This window comes from Pagrus pagrus (assembly GCF_965226575.1).
Source record: "Pagrus pagrus genome assembly, chromosome: 21".
Classification (NCBI taxonomy): domain Eukaryota; kingdom Metazoa; phylum Chordata; class Actinopteri; order Spariformes; family Sparidae; genus Pagrus; species Pagrus pagrus.
In genome coordinates this window covers 14050862-14072891 of record NC_140208.1, presented here as the reverse complement: position 1 = coordinate 14072891, position 22030 = coordinate 14050862, and the positions used below count along the sequence as shown (strand labels likewise).

The 22030-nt window shown below is 40.2% G+C and overlaps 1 pseudogene across 1 annotated transcript in view; it reads right to left on the bottom strand.

Moving 5' to 3' along the window:
• LOC311249981 (voltage-gated potassium channel KCNC1-like) overlaps positions 1-22030 on the bottom strand; it is a 54251-nt pseudogene that overhangs the window by 12071 nt on the left and 20150 nt on the right. Inside the window, exons 3-5 of the transcript XR_014624934.1 lie at positions 10688-11669; positions 8737-8931; positions 7600-7728 (exon numbers count right to left, since the gene is read on the bottom strand). The product of XR_014624934.1 is annotated as a voltage-gated potassium channel KCNC1-like (transcript). The remainder of the gene's footprint in view (positions 1-7599; positions 7729-8736; positions 8932-10687; positions 11670-22030) is intronic.

The following is a 22030-nucleotide window of genomic DNA, read 5'->3' as shown; positions in this document are numbered from 1 at the left end:
AGGAGCGAGCCGCAGTGATGACCCAGCCATTCCCGATATGTTATTGAGACTGCGAGATTTCTCATAGCCAGTTGCTTTAAAAATATAATTTTAACCATCAATCGGTTATATTAATGTTATCGTTTTGATATTATATGCAAATAAAAGAAAAGAAAATCATAGTTGAAATGTTTTGGCATGTTATGACATTTTTTTTTTTCATTTACAGTTAATTTATTATGAAGGTTACATAGAATTGAAACACGAACATGAGGTTTAAGATGTTAAGAAGAAATCGAAATGAAGAGAGAAAAAAATGAAGGATAATTGAAAAAGTTACCAAATCATAAAGACATATAAAGGACAGACGGAGACAGACACAGACAAGACAGACAGGACAAAACAAGAAAATGCGAGTTATGATATGTATTTTTTTATATAAAACAGAAAAATAAAAGATTCTTAGATATTCAGAAATGTAACACCTGTCGTAAGCCCATTGAATAAAGCACTCAACATTTTCTCATGTGAAGCGTAATGTGCAATGTTCAGGTGCTTCAGACAAGTGTTTGGCCAAAACTATACAGTTTTACACAAATATACACAGTAGTAGATACTCAGTAATCACTGATACAGTGTAGGAGTTGACCCATTGAAGTTTTAGGATGAAAAAGCTTCAAAATATACCACTAATATAGTGATGTAGAACAAATGATTGCATCACATTATGCTCATAAACAGTCAACATAATATTTTGGTTCCCGTAAACTTCAAATGGTCAACACAAAAAGTCCTCCCTGCAACATTTTAAACCGCTTCCTATCCCCCGGTAATCGCATCCTGTAATGGAGATCAGCCCACTTTTTGTTTACAGTGGGAAAGAATACATGGCAAAAAAGCAAGATATATTGACAAAGTCCACAAGAGACTCTGAAGTATATAATGCAAGGTGCTTGCACCACTGAAGGTATGCTTAATAACCAGTCTATCTATGAAGTAACAAATTGGCCTTTGTGTCCTTTCCCACTGTATTATCGGTGTGTAACAAAGCATGCAGACGTTGGATCCCCCCTGTAGGAAGCAGCCACAGAGAAGGTAGTGCTGTGCTGACAGAGTGTTGTTGCATCAAGTGAAGTGAAACACCATTGGTAGGTAGCAGTTATTCTGCCCTAACAATGGCTGACCCATGATGGGTGGAGTTTAACAGTTTTGTAGGAATGTTTTACATTAGCTGAAATGTTAAGGTAATGCAATAAAACTACTGCTAACAGAGTTAAAAATGACCAAGGTAAAATTGTATGTTTTTGTGAAACTCCAACCATCACAAGGCCACAGTCAGACAACAAAGAACACCCATTGGTACAGTATGACGCCCTTTGTGCCTTCCTGCTAAGATGGAAAAGTACGGAATAACTCCACCACTCTGTCGTACGCATCAATTGAGCCAACCATAAATAAAAGTCCTTTTTTTATTCTGACTCGCTCAGGGGCATTAGTTGGATGGCGACTCGGTAAAATATTGATGATGCTTTCTAAGGCAACATCTCACACAAAGATTTCGGGCTAGCTGTCTGGCGAAACTGTTGTTTCTTCATTCTCAAGTTCAGTTTCAAAAAGTATTTTGCTCAAATCAAACCAATCAAGACACATTTTTAGGTTGTATCAAATGGCAGCCATATTTGAATTATCTGAATACAACGGAATGGATGAAAAAAAAAACAACCTGATTGCAGTCTGCAACAATGCTTGCTACGGAAAGCAGACAAAAGGTCTCCACCTGACCAAACTGAATAGCTAATTAAAGTTATAATCCTAATATTTTCATGAAATAAAACCCTGTTTTTGACACTGAGTTGTCAGGATTTTTTTCTCAATAGCCATTAAATGTGTTTATATTCAGTGATTACCTCTCTATATAGTATTTTCCATTATTAGTGGCGGACTCCGCCATCACCATGCTGGACTCAGCAGGATATAACTTAAATTCATATAAATTACTTTTAATTAAATGTGCAACTGGTATAAACCAAAAAGCTAATAGTCATATAATTTCATTCACCATATAGTGAAGCTTTTATGAAATGGATCCTGTTTCTGTTCAAATAAGTTAAACTGTGAAATTAGTAGTACTGTATATTAATTAAACTGCATTGGTCCCAATAGCATGTATGAGAATGCACTGATATTATGCTACAAGTTGTATTTAGGTAAATATTACTCGACTGCTTTACTTGGGCGCTATGTCTGACTAACAATGACGAATGCCCTACAGGTTTTTGAAGTACGCATTATACCAGTTCACAAGGGCAACGTTGGGGCGCCCATATATCAATTTAAAATAAAAGGTTTTGATTCTGCTGGGAAATTCCACCAGATCTAATCCTGGTGAAAAAATCAGCATGCAGCATGCAAAGAGAGAAGAGAAAGAATGAGAGGAAGAAAACACACTCTTTGGTGGCTCATTTGCGTTGAACAAGTGTCCCTTAGTCTGAAATACGAGGATTTTAAACACTTGTCAAGTGTGATACAAGTAAAAAAAAAATTGATTGAATGAAGGTGAAACTGATGAAGAACAACGTTAAAAGGGTAGTTAAGTAGTTCTGATGATTTTATGTAAGTTGTCGGTTTTCTGGCTGTTTTGCAACCAAAAGCTGATCGGCGCATTAGTTTGGTTTGCTGCTGTATAAATAAAGTTCAAGACAAGGAACGGTTTCACAAATTAAAATAAAACATGCTTATAATGTTAATCATGTCTCAGCCACTGCAGTCTGTCACGGTCTGCTAGCTACCTCACTGCTAAGTACTGTATTTACAACATCAACAGGGGTTTGGAGCTCTGGGATTGTCTATCAGGGGAAATGATGAGTCTGGCTGTCATTGTACTTGTGATGACATAATTCCTTCCCAAAGTCACACTTAATTTACACTGTGGAGGGAATACGTACCTACCTACAGTCAGACTTTAGTTACACTTGCACTGCAGTGGCGGCCTGGGGATGGGATGAAGAATGAGTGTTAATCACAGAATGAGGAGGTTGTGGAGAGGGAACAGAGAGAGGAAGAACTGCAAATATTCTGACCAGGAAATAATCATCTTAAACTAAATAGAGTGAATGAAATAATAGGCTTAATCACTCTTTTATTCATGTACGTAGTCAGGCAGAGAACTACTTGACTGCCGCTATTACCTAATGCACATATGTCCTACAATTTCATGCTCGCCTGCTGTGAATACACAGAATTTGCTGACTGTTCAGATGCTATTCTGAGCATGGCCACATACTGTATCATTCTTACATGGGATCAATTGCCTGTTTAAAGATGGTATCATCTCCTGTTACCCTTAATTACATGTATGGATCCCTTTATGACCATTACTGAAGCCACAGTACCTTGGATGTCTTTTAGGGAAACTAGATGACATGAAACTGTATCCTGCATCCTCTTGTTAGCTGTATGTAGGTCACATAGATCTATATGAGTCACCTCTTATCATTAAGCTTAAATCCATTTAATATTTTATATATACTTCTCATACATATGCATAAATACTTATCATATGTATAGACACACAGTCTGTACAGTTGTGTGTTATTTATTTTATAAGGTAAAAATCTGGCTCAGATAGAAAGAATATTTGCAGAGTTGTGATGAGGCAACATTGTACGACACACAGTGGTATATTACACACATTTGAACATGCATGACAATGTAGGACAGGACTGTTTACGACTACAAGAGAACAATGATAAACAGGGGGACACTGACAAGTGTTGCCACATAAACACAATTTCACAAATGACTTGTAGGAGTCTATTTAGAATTGGTAGTTTTATTTGATTGTAGCCTGTTGAACTGAGAAATTGGCCCATAAAATAAATTTGCTTGAGAACAGGCAGGAACAAGGACATGAATATTATAAAAAAAACATTGGTCTTGAAGATAATTTAAGAGAAATCTATCCTAATTGATTTGATAATTATGATTGGTAAATGATAATGGTAAATAAGGGTGGGATGAAATGTAGATGAGGATTGAAAACACCCTTCTAAAAAAACCATCTTGTTTGTTAGTGGATTTATATCTATTGTATAGTATGTGTTTACACCTCAAAAATGTGTAAAATTGAGATAATGAATTTCTTTCAGTTTACAAATAGTTAAAATGGTTCAACAAACAATATATTCCCCATTTCTGGCTCAAAACTACAATAAAAATACTCATATTATGGGGTTGGTTAGTTTTGCTAATAATTCATTAGCTTTTTTCCAAGTAAGTCCTTGAGAATGTTCTGAACCAGTGAGATTTGTGCCATTTTTACCTTATCTAACTTCACTGTTATGTTTCCAATCTGTAAAATCATTCCAATTAACAGAAGACAGATTGTAGGTGATGGTACAACTCAAAGGAAAACACAGGAAGAACATAGGGGAAGTCAAAACAGCAAACTACAAAACACAGTTGTACAAAACTCAATGACATTAAATAAACAAACCATAATCACAACAGCAACATATGTGAATTCAAAGTAAATATAACTTAATCCTATTCACATTGAAAAGATAAAGCATTCACAGTACGACACGTGAACACAAATCAACAAAATCACAACATAATACTCCACAGAAACACTTAATGAAAGATGAACACCCCGTGTTAGAAACACAGGAAATAAATAAGTACAAAAAACCCAAGAAATTAAAGTAAAAACAACAACTACACATACAGTGAGAACTGAAAGGAGAGAGACAGAGAGTGAGACCAAGTGAGACCCTTGAAGGTCTAGCGGAGTGATTGGGAGTGGGCAATCAAAGGGGTGATTGACCGTTTGACCTTGAAGAGACATGCATATTGCAGGAATCGCAGGAAGTTAAATGGCCAACAATCAAAGAGAAGAAACTAAAAAAGCTAATAAAATAAGTTGGCAAAGACATCTTATGCGTATATCTATGAAATAAATCACAACTGAAGCACACAAGAATGAGTTTTAGACAGCATGAGAATCCCTCTTTAAAAACAAGACGGAGAACGTTCTTTATCAGCGGAGAACAGGGACATCGGCGTCTAATCATTTTCTTGCACTGTTTGTCTTCCCCTAAATCATCATCTTTTGAAGGTAGTCATCTATTTATTTACATATAAACTGTGCGGGAGATGGGCTACAGCCTGGACAGGTCATATGTCTTTCACAGGGCTATAAAATGCTTCAGAATCAGGGGCCTTATTACAGAAACTTCCTTTAAAGATCTAAAATACCATGTTATCTCAGTTTAGGATGACAACCTATTAGCTTTAAATTTCCCACACCATATATTAATGGGTATATATGCCTCCGTCTCATCTAAGATTAACACTAATGTTGTCTTGCCCGTTATAGCAAGCTAGCTAACCAGTGAAAAGATAAGTAAGACAGCCGTCGTCATGGATACAGGCAGTGTATAAAGGCATGACAGGACGAGTGCAGACTGAAGAATCGAGTTTACAGTTGTAGTGAGGATTTCTGAAGTTATGACACGAGGTCTGAGATAGGATAGGAATCAGCCATGAGTCAAAGTTAGGACAGGATGGGCAGTTAGGAACCGTTTCTGTAATGAGCCCACAGGTTCCAGAGTTGGCAACACAGATCACATTTCTCTTGTATTTACCATAAGCCCCAAATACAGTTTATTTTTCCAGTGCACAAGGCTCAACAAATGAATACATACTAACTAAGGACCATTATAAATCCCCAACCTACATATATAATTTATTGCTATAACTTTCCTGTAAAAAGGCCAAACCCTGAAGCATCGCCCTAATGACTTTAGCACTTATTTCTTCAATAGACTCCTGATTTGCTTTAAAGAGGGATTTTTATAGCACCTAAATTGCAGTTTATACATAAGAACCATCGAAACTGAAGCAATGTCAGGGACCTGTGAGTGAAGGGCATGGACAGCTCAAGGCTTGCTTACCTTAGACAGCATGTAGCCACTTTTCAATCAAACATGTCATAGCGTTTGTCTGTCTGTTTGCTCAGTAAGTGTTTCAGTCACTGAGTGCAGATTATAATCCTTTTGATTTCTATCCAGGTCTCCACAGTACAAATACAAAAGGTCCTGAACTTTAGACTACACTAGGCACTGAAAGCACAGATACATGGTCTAGGGAGTAGTATTTCAGATCCATTACACGCTCACAACACAGTATTTTGTGAAGAGGTATTGTGATAACCGGCTTGGTTTACATTGCACAATAAAAGTAGAAAATGTTTGCTTGTTTTCAGCGTGGCATGTTTCAAGATGTACTATCCCTTGACCCAGATGGCTCCACTGACCCCAGTGACCTTGGGCCTTGGATAGATGATTGTCGCACAGCACTGCACTCAGTCTCACAAGTGTGTGAGGCTATCAAGGCTGGCCAATTGATTTTTACATGAAATACAGGATATGTACATGTAAGTACGCACATATTTGAGCCTGAAAGTGCCATTAAAGGTTCAGTTAATGCCTGAAGGGTTTGTGAATTTAACCTGCGCATGAGTACATGTACATATCAAATATATGTATACGACTATTAAAAAAAGAGGGTATTTTTCGAGGTAAAACCTTTTCTATATTGCAGTGTGTGCTTTTGTTTGCCAAGGTGGAGGCCCGTGGGGTAGGGAGTAACACGAATAAACACAGTAGAAGGGAAAAACAAAATTAAGCCGCACACGACAGCACAAACACAACACTCAGACGGCATTGAGAGGACAGAGACACAGTGTATAACACGTAAGAATGAAAAAGCCCACATACACACGCGTGATATGACACAACCTGAAGAGAGAGACAACAACAACACAGAGGCACATCAGACAACAACGTGACCCACTGTTCCCGTTCAATCTTCTGCAGCGTACGTTTTATTAGTTATTGACACAGGACACGACAACTGGGTTATTTTTTCACTCGAGCTGCTGGATGTGTTTGCACATGTGCGCGCCCACACGGACGCGCTCTTGCACTCATGTAAGCAAGATTTAAGCTCTCACACAGACACACACACACACACACACACACACACACACACATATTTGTGCATACTACTTGTTATGGGTGTATATCACAGTGCAATCCCATTTTCTTTCCAACGATTTTTTTTTTTTCACAAGTTGTACATGAGTTCACAAAATTGATATTCAAGTAAGATATTGGGCTGAGGTTAGGTTTGATTGGGTAAAATACAGATGCTGAGCCCTAAAATGTCATTTGCCACCCAAACCGTAACATTCAGATTTAAGTACGACCTAACCTTAGCTCAACCATTTACCTCAATCTCTTGAATCTGTAATATTTAGTAGAATTGAGAGCACACTTTCCACACTTTCAGGCACAGAGAAGACTCCTCACAGGTGACACTTACAACTCCACGGAACATGTAGACAAAACACTGTGGAAATGGTTGTGTATCTGTGGTTTGAAGTCATGCACAGTGTGTGTGTGCAGCTGTGTTAACGTGGCTGCTGTACTGGTGTAGTCATGTAGTGGTTTGTGCACCTGCAAAACATGCTATGTCATGGAGAGCCAGATCAAAATTTCTGTAGGTTTTCACTCAACTACGGGTTCCTTTACTGTTTTTACTTTTTGTTAGTGTTACCTCTGGGCTATGGTTTGATCCAGGATGAGGTGGAGTTTGCATTGAGGTCCTGCTGTAACAGAGACCCTTCCATCTTATACCAATCCTCAGTCAGAGGGGAGTCTGGGCTGGGTGCCAGGGCTGCTGCCTCTAGTTTGTTGTCAACAGGGGGGTGTTGAAAGTTTGGAGGGAGTGTTAGGGAGTGTTTTGGTGCAGGTTGGCGGCAGTGGTGGTGGTTGGATTGCAGTAGTAAATGAATCAAGGTGTCAGGTTTTCATGAGCACGAAGATAATGCACATGGGGTAAAATAAATAAGTAAATAAATAAAGGGGAGGGAGGGAGGGTTATGGTGTAGCACAAAGGAAAATAAAGGGGAAAAATGAGGGCATGGGATTAAAGATGGGGCAGAGGAGGAAAGAGGTTAGGAGGGTAAATGTGAGGCAGGTTAGGGAAGGAGAGTCAGGGAGGGGGAGAAGGGAGGGAGCAAAAATAAAAGGAGGAGGCAAGGCAAGAGAGAGAGAAACAGAGAGGGAGAAACAGAAGTGACGAGAAGTAAATTAATGCATGGTCAACTGTCTGAGTCCAGAAGACAGAGAAAGACAGAGATCATTAATGAGCATGAATGAATGTGACATCATGGGACACAGAACAAAATTCACAGACACCGTGGAAAGATGGGAGACGAAGAGGAAGAGAGCGAAAAAGAACAAGGAGAGAAGTAGAGGGACAGAAAACCTTGTCTGACAGAGGAAATTAAAACATGATACCAAGCGGTGATGGAAACACAGAGCACATGAATGTGAAGAGGTGGAAACAAACAGAGCAGAGCAGAAGAGCTAAGTGTGTGTGCGTGTTGTAGCTGTATGACTGTATATGTGTGTATGTCTTGCTGCTAGCTGTGATTGGAGCCTTTGATCTGTAGTTGAGGCTTCCAAAGTCAGTTTCATGAGTCAGTCTGATTAATCCAACCCACATTTCCTAAATGTCGGGATCGGATCTTATGTACATACGGTACCTATGTGTACTTATCTGCATCGGCTGCACACTGGATGTACGTAATATACATGTCCACAGTATGTTCAACTGGCATCTTGCTGTGTGGATCTGTTTACATAAGAGGTGCGTGTTTATGTATCCGTCTCCCGGTGTGAAACGTACCTTTCCGCACATTCCCATCTGTGGCACGGAATTCCCTGGTGTTGAGCAGGAAGCAGGCACGGTCCTGCTGGTAGCGTTCCCGGGTAGGCCCCCGCCCAATAGGGCTCCTCTCGTCTGGACTCAGCACCTGGTCGATGGTGGGGCAGTCCTCGTTAGCCAGGGCGGCCGAGGCTGCATCGCCGTTCTGCTTGGAATCTGGAGGGAAGGTGGATGCAAAGCAAGGGGGAACCACATACAGGAGGATTGTTATTATCTTCTTTTGCACAAACGCTTTCAGAACCTTTTTTTTTGTTGATCAAGTTTGAGAAATAAAGTAATTTTGCAGATTGGCATTTTGAGCTCTAAACAGTTGACAAAGTATGAAAACACATTGCAAAATTATGATTACAATGTTACAATGAAAAGGAGTAATTCCCGCTCACACTTCTGAACTCTGCGTTGACGGTTTTACTAAAAAAGGTGGATGTTTCTATAATTTTTTAATAAATCAATCAATGCAGAGGTGAAAAGTGTTAGTGGGATAAAGCAATTGGTGTGTGTGATCACTACCACTCAAGATTATGATACTGCAAAATAATCTAACACAGTACCATAAAATCAAAAAAACCTTTGCATTATCGATTAATCTGCATATAATTTTTTATGATGATTCGTTTTATATCGATTTTAGACATATTTGCTTGAAAAGACAAGCAATGACATAGTAGTTAGCAAATAGATAATAACTGCCAATTAATTTTCTTTCTCTTCTAACTTGGCATTATTTTTTAATTTTAAAGACCAAGTAATCAATCAAGAAAGTAAGCATTACATTTATATACTAGGGATGGGATGATATAAGATTTTATTGGGGATCAGAATAAGGACAGTTGATCGTGATGAATATCCTCACATTAGTGGCTTTAAAAAGCTCAATATCTGTATTTTGGCTGGGATAACTGTGACATGAAATTTTCCTATCGCCCCATGCCTATTGTATACACAGTGGGCCTGAGCATTGGTAAACTGTGAAGTCAGAGGACTGCCTTGGAAAGCTGTCAAGCATGTTGAGTGGAAACTAATGTTCATTGATGATTTGGAACCACTGCTGTTGTGTTCGCCCACACATTCGCTGAGGCCGTATGTTAAAATATGTTACCAAGCGAGTGTGTTGTTCTGTGTTGTGTCGGAGCATGTGGTGGTGATGATGATACTGCGATGCAGACTTGGAGCCAGTTGTCAAAATTTTGACTAATACAACTTCCTGCTGAAAGATCTACCGACACAACCTACAAGAAACCCTTTCAGACTGGAAGGAAGCCAAGCAGACGGGATGTAGTGAAAGCACTGATGAAACCAATATTTTCTGGCTCACTGATGACTAAGGCAGTAAAGTAATGCATTAAAGGTGCATTATTGTTGCATGTGACTGACGCGCTGATGTTTCAGCATGTAAAGAGCAAACAAAGAGCCCAATTACCTCTCCTGATTTTACTGCTAATGCCAGAGAGAAAAAATGTGGAGTCAGCCCAAATTGAGATGCATTAAGCCGTTTTAATAGATAATTGAGTTCGTTTTCCCTCCATGGTGTTTGTTTTGAACTGACAGATGGGTGCCTTAAGGCAACCATGGACCTACCAGTTGATCATAAATTACACATGAGTTCTGATGGGCCAGTGATTTCTCCAGGGTGGATCCAGAATCAACTATGCATCACTTCTTGATAGTGCTCCCACTTCTTTCTCTTGACACTTTGCACTCTAATCCTCCACCAGACCTCTGAAATTATCACTGTGCAAGCCTTAAATGACCAAAAAATTGTCATATTTCCAGGTGGCATGCTGGTCAGTTTTACTCAGTTTACTTTGTGTGCTCAAGCTATACAATATAACTTGAACATCACTCTCCACTAAACAGACACATTTGACACTCTTTTATGTGTTTTTTGGTTTTAAAAAAACAAATCTCTCACCTCGGTTAATCTCTATAATCTCTTCTTGGGCGAGAGGACAGTCACCCCCCATGCCTCCAGACCCCATCACTCCACCCAGGACATTTCCCAACAGCCTTTGCGGTGACGCGGTTGCCATAGCCAGGGCATCTGGCTTGCAGTAGTTGGGGGACCCTGGTTGAGGCGCTCTGGGGATATGTTTGTTCTTCTTTTTGGGCAGCTTTTGCTTGGCCATGGCCAGAGAGTAGTACATGCCGAAGTTGTTGACAATTACAGGTACAGGCATAGCAATGGTCAGCACACCAGCCAAGGCACACAATGCGCCCACCAGCATCCCTGACCACGTCTCTGGATACATATCTCCATAGCCCAGCGTGGTCATGGTCACAACAGCCCACCAAAATCCAATGGGAATGTTCTTGAAGTTGGTGTGGGCGCTGGCAGTTGGGTCATCTGGGTCGGCGCCAATTCGTTCAGCATAGTAGATCATAGTGGCAAAGATGAGGACACCAAGGGCCAAGAAGATGATGAGCAGGAGGAATTCATTGGTGCTGGCACGCAGGGTGTGGCCGAGGACACGGAGACCCACAAAGTGGCGGGTCAGCTTGAAGATTCGGAGGATACGGACGAATCGGACAACACGGAGGAACCCCAGGACATCCTTGGCAGCTTTGGAGGAGAGACCACTCAGACCCACCTCCAGATAGAAGGGCAGGATGGCGACAAAGTCGATGATGTTGAGGGTGCTTTTGAAGAACTCCAACTTGTCTGGGCAGAAGGTGACTCGCAGCAGGACCTCGATGGTGAACCAGATGACGCACACGCCCTCCACGTACGTCAACCAGCTGTCGGTCACCACCTCGTATACAATCTCCTCATGGGTGACGTTGCCCACCGTGACCATCTCTGTCTTGTTGAGAATGGTGTTGAAGGCCTCATGCGTCTCCATGCAGAAAGTGGAGATGGAGATGAGGATGAAGAATAGGGAGCCAAATGCCACATACTGGAGGAAAGGAAGAAACCAGAAAAAGAAAGCGAGGGAAGGAGAAAGAGTCAGTTGCAAATCAATAAAATTCAGCAGAGCAAAGAGAAGATAAAAAGCATTTGAAATAAAAGAGCATTGGTGAAGTTTGTAAACTCGAGCCAAAAAACAACTTATGTATGTAAGACCTGACTACACAAATAAGCGCTAAACGCTAAGCAATGTATGGCGACTACAACTCATTCTGCATCAGTCACATATTGACATCTCATAAGCAAAATTATGGAAAAATTCTGAAATGGACACCCAAACATAATGTGTATAAGTTTAAATAAAAAAAACCAAAGAAAAACCTGTATTGTAACAGATCAGCCCGGAAAAAACCGTGGCACAATTTGACCTGTTGTGACCAAAGTCCAAAGATAATCAGACTCATTAGGCCTGATCAAATTATATGTGACAGTCATAAATGATTGTGATGAACAATGAAGCCATAAAAATAGATGTGCTGTCAGTATCATGTCATATCATACGCCCTCAGGAAATGATGACTTACAGAGATTATAAATTGATTAAATTATTAATAGTACTCAACCTATATTGTCAGACTATTATTTTGTTCAAAACAAAAGGTTTTGTTTTTCATTGTTAATATGCTAAGATTGGATTTAAAACATACTCATTTAAAACAAATAAAAAATAAACCGGTCACACACTTTTAGGGTTTGGATAGGTAAACCTGAGACTCAGCCTCTTACTAGCAAAATAGTCTGACCCTGTAGGGTCCTCAAAACCACTGACGACAAGACATATAGAGAAAAATTCCTAAGTAAAGGAGAGAAAATTACAATGTGTTCCTGCAATCCTGAATCCAAAACAGAGAAAAGGAAAACTGGTTGAAAATGAAACTTCTAACTCATTTGTGGCACATAAAAAGACAGAAAAGCTGATCAATAATTAACTGATAATCTGTGGGCTATGGCTGCGTAAACAAGTGAGTAATCCCACACTTCAATCCCACAGCTCACTGCCTGTTCCGTGTTATAAGTGTCAAAACATTAGTTTAGTGCAACTGTTAAACTGAACTGCAGTCTTCCAGCAAACATATATGTGTTTACAGCTGTAGAGAATGATGTCAGACCCTGCAACCAAACACTTATATCAGTTATTTTGAAATTATTTTTAATATTTAGAAAGCCAGTAGCTCAGAGAAAAAAACCTCCTGCCCCTTCATTGGACTCAATGGTCCGACTATGTTGCAGGTGCTACGAGTAGCGCTACCCATCACTTCATCATCACGTCATTTAGCGTTGCCTGTTCTAATTAGACTTAAAATTTTGATGAAAAGGTTTTATGGACTTTTTCTTGTTGTTCTTCTGCTTCCAGTTGGAATCAAACTTATAGATCGATCCATAATATTAAGGCTGTATATAAATCAACTGCACAAATGCAGTGTGCATCCTGGTCTTCTGAAAGCTCTTTCACACTGGACAAAAAAAAATCCTAACACCCACAAACAACTGGCTTTTGTCTTCAATACTGTACATTTAAAAAACCTGCATACACGCGCTTATATTGGTGTAAAATGGTGCAATAACAGATTCCCCTGTTTGTGCAAGTGGACGAAGCACTCGAGAATGTTCATGAAGTCACATCATTGGAACTGTCACGGAAAATCTGACCCGAGTCCTTTACAAAGACATCCATAGTCAAGCCTTTATCTCCTTCCACATACTGGAGGTATTGTTCAAGTAGCCTTTCTATAAGTGGCATCCTCTCTATACTACAATGTCTTACAGCTCCATGTTTGGTTCTTCACTTTGTCCACGGGGTAAATTTCTTGGACAGAAAGCAAAAAATAAGCCAAGGTATAACAGTGTTCCACCGCAGAGATCTGTTGTTTTCTCAATGAGTTTATTTTAGCTTTTTCAACCCTCAAAGGCAATTTTCCTAACATTGGCCATCTGTGTGATCTGCAAGCTTCCCGTATATGTACCCAAGCTTCTTATCCTACTGTAGCCCATTCAGTTGTCACTGAATCAATGACAGTGGCGTGACAACACCAGTGTGTGCGTGGCCACTGCACATCTTTCCTTGTTGCGATGCATTCCTACAAGCCCTGCAGTGTATTTATAGATGCAGTATACTTTGTGCTTTACCAAATAAATAATAAAACACAGACATGGCCTGAAGAGCCAAAGAGAAAGGTAATTCATACTTGAGTGGAGCCCATATATATAAGAAGCCTGAGTGCCCTCAGTGTATTGTGCGTGTGACCATGTATTTTTCGACATTATGCACTTATGCAATATCAAGTGCAACATACTTATAAGAGGCGGCCTTATAACTAAGCAAACGGAGGGAACAAGTTTCAGTTATTTTTCTTGAAAGGTCTCGCTTCTCTCGCCCAGCTTTTCTTTGAATTGGAAATTGGATGAGAGCCTACACATATTTTCTCCAAGTGCCTTCATGACGGAAACAGACTAAGCAGAGGACTTAAGACTGAGCCGCCGTATTTATTGAGGAGATTAGCTGACAACCATTTAGCCAAAGCAGTGACCTTCCAGGAAAGTCATTGATGTAGTAGAAGTCAACATCCAATCTGTAGTTTGAGTTGTTCAATTTGCAACGATGGTAACGATAGGAGGTTATTTTGCGTCAGACGTGATGTTTTTTAAGGATACACTCTCGTAGTTTGACGATTTAGATTATCGCGTTTGTTCCAGGTTTTCTATCTTTTGTCATTCTCCCAACCCCTCTACCCAACCAACCCCCCTCTATGCACACACGCTCTCTCTCCGGCCTTTTTTCCTCTCCTTCTCCATCTCTTCTCGCTACCTCTTTTCTCCACAGCTATGTTTCTCGCTAGTCGGTGTCTGACCTACTTTCTCAGATTGCTGCAGTGCTCTCCCCCTCTGTATCGTGAAAAACACACACACACACACAGAGGTTCTCAATCACTCTCCTACCTCTACCCCCATACCAGCTCCCGTGTCCCAGGGAGGCAGGATAGCACCAGCGGGACCCGCTCAGGATGCTCCCTCATTGGCTGAGCAGCAGAAAACCTTCACATGGGCAAATCAGGGCAACGAGGAGAATTTTGCCCTGAAGTTTTATGCGCTTGTATTTTTATGTCATTGTTGCCATTCCTCCCTACGACGACATTAATGATGTTGGTAATATTGTAACTGCTAGACTGAGGAAATGAGGCTGAAACGCGCGAGATCCGTCCGCAAAGTGAGTTTTTTCCTCGCGCTGCAGTGCTTCAAGACCTGACGAATGCGATCATTACACACTCATACAGTATACAACAGAAAGTAGTGGCAAAACTGCAGCAACATTGTATCTTCTATGTAGGCTACGCAGGTGGAGACACAGGAGGGGGCGGACAGGTGGGAGGGAGACCAGACGATGTGGATCCATGCGTAGAGAAGCACAGAAGGAAGAAGTTGAAGCAATCCAGAAGAAAGGACAGAGCACGATGAAAGTGAGAGGAGGTGAGGACCGAATGCCAAAATAGTGAGCCAACGCTGCCAAAAGTATCCTGAGCTAAGCTTTGCTACAATAAGCTGAGGTAGCTCTTCGTTCCGGTGATCCCGAAGTGATGTGACTGTGTCGTGCGAGGAGAAGACTTTTAAAAAGACAAGGAAGAGGACAGAAAGCACGAAGAAAAGAGAGCGACAGAGAGAAGAACAGAAAAAGAGGAAAAGCTCTCAGAAGACTGAAGGCTAATTGTAAATGACAGGCCTGAGCCATGAAAGCAACTTCTGTCAACCAGAGGGACAAAGGGAGCTTTGTCTTATTTTTCCTACATGTTAGAAAATGGAAAATACATGAATCTTGTCAACAGAACATCAAAATGAGGACTCAAGATGTAATATAATGTCAAATACAGCCATCTAATGACACTCAACACCGTTGTAAGGTCCCAACACAGAAGAGGTTGCAGGCAATGTGATGGACTCAAACAGCTACGGTGGAGAAATGTTGGTTTGCCAAATTTCTCCACTTGTTTTGGCTAAGCTGACACTTTAAATAGACCACATAATAGATACTGTCAAAACAATGTTCATTTTTCACCAAATGTAGCTCCGCAGATCGTTCATAAGGCTCATCATTTACTGAAAAATACTTGGTAAACAGAGCAGTTTGAAATACACTCACTGTAATGCAATCAAATACACCAGCACTGCCCTGAATTCTGCCTTTACTAATGTAATAATGCTCAACTTTGAGGTGTTCATTTAACCACGTTTGTTATTGAGGTTGTAGTTTGTAGAGGTCTTAAACTGGGCTGCATCATATTAAGAGGTGTTTCTACGATCAATATGGTTTTATCAGGGCCATTACCGATACCAATTACTAGTCCTCAGGGAGGCCAATAACTGATAATTGGAACAGATATACATTTGCAGTAGAAGTAAAAACCTTAGTGTCAAAGTTTAGAATAACCAGTGATGTACAATTTACTCAAGTACAACTTCAGTACAATTATCAGATATTACTGAAAATTCCCATTTTCTGCTACTTTATAATACCACTCCACTACATATATTTGATTACTTTAATAACTAGTTACTTTGCAGATTGAGATTATTCAGTGTTGATAGGCTGTTACTTGTGATGTGAGTAGTGACAACAGCATCAGAGCCAAGTGCATTTTTAGATTGATTTAGCAGTAATCGGACAAAAAAAGAAAAAAAAAAACATACCTTTCTGACAGTGTCAAGAAAAACTTAAACAATCAAAGATCTTTTAAAGTAGAATTTATGGCAGAACTGCTGTATTGGATTAAATGACATTGTAAAGATGTATCTCATGAAGTGGTCGTTGAATGTGTCACTGAGCCCAGCATGTATGCAATAGTTGTTAGTTTTTTTGTTTCCTGCTGCAAAATAATACTCATCCTCTTGATCTTGCAACCAAGAAAGCTCCAGGTAATAGAAAGTAAAAAGAAAACTAAAATAAATAAAAGAGAAAACACAAATCCGCTATTGATATGCCCCTCAAAACACTAAATAAACGAAATAAATATATAAACACTACAGTTTTGATCAGATCTCATCCAGACCATTGTATCATTTTTTACTCAGACATTCCTGAATTAACATACTCCCACACCAAAACAATATTTTCTAAGCATTCTGTCTTTTCTCGTCTCGCCGGTACAGTATGAATACAGAGAAGGCACCAGAGGTTTGTGATTCAACTGCCAAGCCTCTCCTGATTTGCAGATTCGCCCACTTTCTCTAAATTAAACTTCGGTGTCGGGTGGGAAATCTAGCGCACGAGGGAAATAAGACGCCTGTGTTTCAATCTCACAACCTGAGACTCGTCGGTGAGGGAAGACTCACCGATGAGCCTTTTCATGGAAATCATAACACGTGCAGGTCTGAGGAGAAATTAACACCGGGTCGCACGGTAACATGGTAGCATGCTAAGTGCAGCTTTAACCTATTCTACTGTGCTGTAATTAATTGAGCCACGCAATAGTTAAAAGCCACAGTACAATATTGCTGCTGATTAAACAAAGGCTCATTCATGGTTGCAGTAATTAAATCATACAGTATTTCAAGATGGCAGAGCACAGTGGATTACACTGTAGATCTGAACATCAAATCAATATTGATCAATCCATCACAGCAGCCAGTCCTCTTTAAATATGCAGCAGCAGCATGTCAGGCTCAGATCTGTTGTTGGGTGTGAGGAGTGAGAGAGAAGCACTCCAGCGGCTCGAACATGGGGCTGGGTAATATGTTGTATTGTTATCGTGATATGGCTTAGGTGTTGTTTTAAAGGCTGTATTACCGTAAAGTGATGTAATTTTCTGAACTAACCAGACTGTTGTACTTTAACCACATAGTCATTACATCCAAATAACTGATTAGGGATACAAATTTTAAGCAGTTTCTATGATTGATACTCAGCTGCCTTAACAATCAATCATTGGTCTTAATCTATGTTCAATGCAAAATCAGCAAAGGCGTTATTAGGAGTGAAATGAACAAATAAAGTAAACACCAAGTTACTTAAATGATACACTAAATAACACAAAATAATGACTTTAATTTAACTGCAGCGCTCCTGTGTTTTTGCTATTCAACACCTGTCCCAACAAAATCCAACCCATACTGAGGCTACTAAATGACTCATGTAATCATATTAGTTTGTGCAGGATGGCTATTTGTATTTTAAAATGACAAATTACTTGTATTTTAATTAAATACGTTTTCTCATACCAGTATTTTGCATATTCTTTAGATATATTTGATAAGCAAGTATTGGTAATTTTACCTTTACTCACCAAACTTGTGCATATACATATAGACAATATGAACATACCAACAAATACAAACACTTGAAGGACATAGATAGGTAACAATAAAAGGTGTTTGTAATGTGAAACAAGATACTTTATGATGTAACTGTGCCCATCACTTGGTAAATACTTTTTTTAAGCGATTTCTGCGATTAATCAATTAATCATGAATCATTAACGTCCCTATTACTGATGATTTTATAACTTTATATACAAAATCTTCATAAAAAACCTCATTATGTTAATATTTTGTGAAATTGTCAACAGTCCCTATAACCACTACAGTATCGTTGCAATATCAATATAGAGATATTTGGTCGAAAACATTGTGATCTTTGATTTTGTTGCTCATTTATTGAGTGCTTTTGAGGAGATTGCAAATAATCCGAATATAGTCTTGGATATTATTTGAAGGCCTAAATGGCCCAGGCCTTACAGCAGTTGCTGTTGTAAAACAAACCCCACTGCCGATAAAAAACCTCTCTACATGACTCAGACAAGGTAACGTATTAAAGTTTTAATGATGTTATGTTTAGTCATGTTTGCGGTTAGAGCGAGAACGGTACTGGCCCTTCACAGATATGCTGATATCTGCATATCAGCATATCCTTCCTCACTCTCTCTGATGTATAATCTGATGTTTTCCTGAAAGATATAGCAACAAGCAACTATATGAAATGCACAAATTTCTCTTGGTTGTACATTGTTGTAAATATTTGGTTTATTTGGACAAAGCTCAACAAAATATATAACAAAGGTCTTTTTTAGACATTTTAAAGCGGAAAAGTTTCATATTATATCTTAAAAACTATTCATCAGACCTGCATGTAGCACACAGGTGTGTGTGAGTCTTTGTGTACACTACATGTGCCTCTGTATACATGCGTTGGCGTAAACGCCTGGCATAAGTGTGCGAGTGTGTGCGGACATGACTCAGAATGTGAGCGAGACAAACAGCCCATGGGCACGGGAGGTGTGTGTGCACACTCGCTGATCGCAGATAGTGAGCGGTAGCTACACGAGCACTGCATTGAGGCGGTGGAGAGGGGCGAGCGGAGAGACGGAGAGAAAGAAAGAGGTGGAGGAAGATGATAAAAGGAGGAGTAGCGTTCTGTCACTTCACACTTATTTATCTCCTCGGGCACTTTCTCCCTCCGTCCCTCTCCTCGCTGCAACATGGAGTAAACATGTACGTGTGTGTGTGCGTGTGTGAACGCTCCGAATACACACACGATTCAGAGGAACGCTGTAGCGTTGGTGTGCAGCTTAATGCGTTGAATTCCCTACAGTAAAGCTACCATGTGTGACACCTGCAGCCCGATGACCTTCAAGGCCCAATAGAGTCTCCCTCGCTCTCTAGACTGAAATTAGATTTGGAAAGATCATCAACATAAATTTAAAAGAGCGGGAGTCAGAGATGAGGAGAGAGAAAGTGAGAGAGAGGAGCAGATGAGAAAGAGCACGAGAGAGAGAGAGAGAGAGAGAGACTGTGAAAGGAAGTTGATGATAGAGAGCGTTGATTGTGTTTCGATGGATGAATGGAGAGGAGAGAGTGAAGGAATGGAGTGAAGGGAGATGAAAAGATGAGCGGAGGAGAGTAGACAATGACGTGAATCTCGCCAATCAAGGGGAGAGAGCAGGGCACCGGAGAGTGAGGGTGCAACAAAGAGATAGGGAGGAAGAAGAAAGGAGGAGGTGTTGGGAGAGCACGAATGTAAGTGATATAACCAAGGAGAGATTGTCGGGGCTGATATTAGCCCTACAGGCGTTTTTGCATGCACGGCGGTGCGCTGCGCTCTTCCTTAACGGGACCCTAGTGGCGCTGTGTTTACTGCGGCACCATCCAGAAGAGCTTTATCATTACAGTATTACCACAGCCCTGCCTGGCTCTCTGTCACCATGACAACCACTGCGTTAGCCTCTGCTTTCAGGCACCAAGGACAGGACTAAGCCAAATACTGCTCCTACAGCTGGCGTAAAGGGCTGAATGTAGAGGAGCAAGATTGCGATCGTTTTGGTCCGTCTGATTGCTCCGTGAAAGATTAACATTTCTGAGGTCGAGGGCGAGCGACCTTGGCAGAAATACGGAGACAAATAAAGGCTTTTGCTTCCTGTTAACAGTGCTTTTGTTCCACGTGCGCTGATGGTGATGTTTGATCAGCATTAGTATGATGAACAGCATCCTGGAAGGACAGAAGGATGGGGAGTCTGTCCCAGAGGGCAAATCAAATGGGCGACCACTGCTGCAGAGTCAGCAATGATAAGAAGACATTGAAGGATGGTGTGAAATCTGCACATGAATGAGGCATGAAAAATGAACATTTAAACGATGTGAAATACAGAGTATTCTCCTGAAGGGCAACCACAGCAATGGTTTCGGACCGGGATCGGGTGATTAATCTATTATCTTAGGTGAACGACTGTGGCCATCACTCAAAGACTTCCAAAGTAGCCACTTAGCCTGCAGTGCGAGTGTAACCTTGGGTGGCTTACAGGAATCGCCTTCACTTGCACCATCATCATCTTCACTGCTATACTCTGAGAAAAGCTGCCAAATAATTGAAGGTTTTTTGCTACTTTCTTCTGAGATTACAGGAAAAAACAACCTAAACCTAACAGTCAAACACTCTTCAACAAGACAAAGAGAACAACTGAAATGTCAAAAGAGAGAGAGAGAGTTCCCTTCAGGGACATGGCGTGTGAAATGGACGGGCAGTAAAAACTGAGTGGAAAGGCGGAGAGAGATGTACAGAGAGAGAGAGAGAGAGAACAGTACAAAATAGATGCCTTTCATTTTTTTTCCAGCGTTGCATTTTTTCTTCATGTTAAATTATGAATTACTTCAGTGGCTTTTAGCCGTTTATGACCCTCAACCTCAAGGCTTCCTCATGTGAGGTTAAGTTACGCTGGCATGGGCCATGAAATGTGACTAAGAATGTTAAGCACTGTTACCGGATACAGACCATCATTTTTGCATTACGTCTACTAAATACAGTCAACACCACATGGAGCGCAACCGACTGCACTTTAATTTAAGAATGCGATTGTCAGTTGCTTTCATTTTTCTGAAACAGATTTTAAGCAGTTTTAACAAACATTTTTATATCAGCGATGGTTCACACGACTACTTGCATGTGAAAGGGGTTCCCTTTAGGGCTGCAGCTAACAATTACAATTACATATTGTGAAAAATTGTGAAGGAGTGTTTTAACGTCTAACGTCATTTGCTAAAGTTTAGTCTATAAAATGTGAAAAGATTGTGAAAAATGCTCGTCACAACTTCCCAGAGCCCCAAAGTGACATCTTCATATTGCCTTTTTTATCCAACGAACAGCCCTAAACACATTAACTCTTCACTTTCTTTCACAAATGGCGAAGACATTGAATTTGGTATCTCATTAACTCATTTGGCAACTCATTTTCTTTCAATCGACTTATTAATTGATGTGCTAATCGTTGCAGCTCTAGTTCTCTTATAGTGAAGAGAATTGCTACCTGACTCTTCAGTTCCCTCGAGGTTGAAAGACCATTTCGGCTTCTTTCAGCCGATTGTTTTGGCCTGCCACTTTACTGTTTTGGTTCACTCTTACTGCTCTCATTAGCATCGTTTACAGCTAAAGAAACAGCTGTTTAGACCAAAAGAAACGGCTTTGATAAACCAGCCATTTCTTACCTGCACAGCACCAAATGACAAAAAGACAAAGTTTGTGATTGGCTGGTGATCATGGCGGCGCATTAAGCTGCTAAAGCACTAGATATTTTTCTCAGGAGTCGGTGTGGACCAAAAGCAGAGCCTAACGGAGAGTAAATATTGGTCTTAATCATTAGGTGGACACAAACACACTTCAAATGAATGCTAATGCAGCACCTTATGTGTCAATAGGCCGCTGTTTGCTAATGACTTTGTCAACTTAAAAACCAATAGTATTGTTTTTAGCTGTTGCTACACTTATTGAAGGTTTAAAGGTATTCTAATTAAGATGATATACAATAAAGAAATGCACACAAATCTTCAAATTTAAGCTGTTATCAACTAATGTTGGGAATTGTATTTGATAATAAA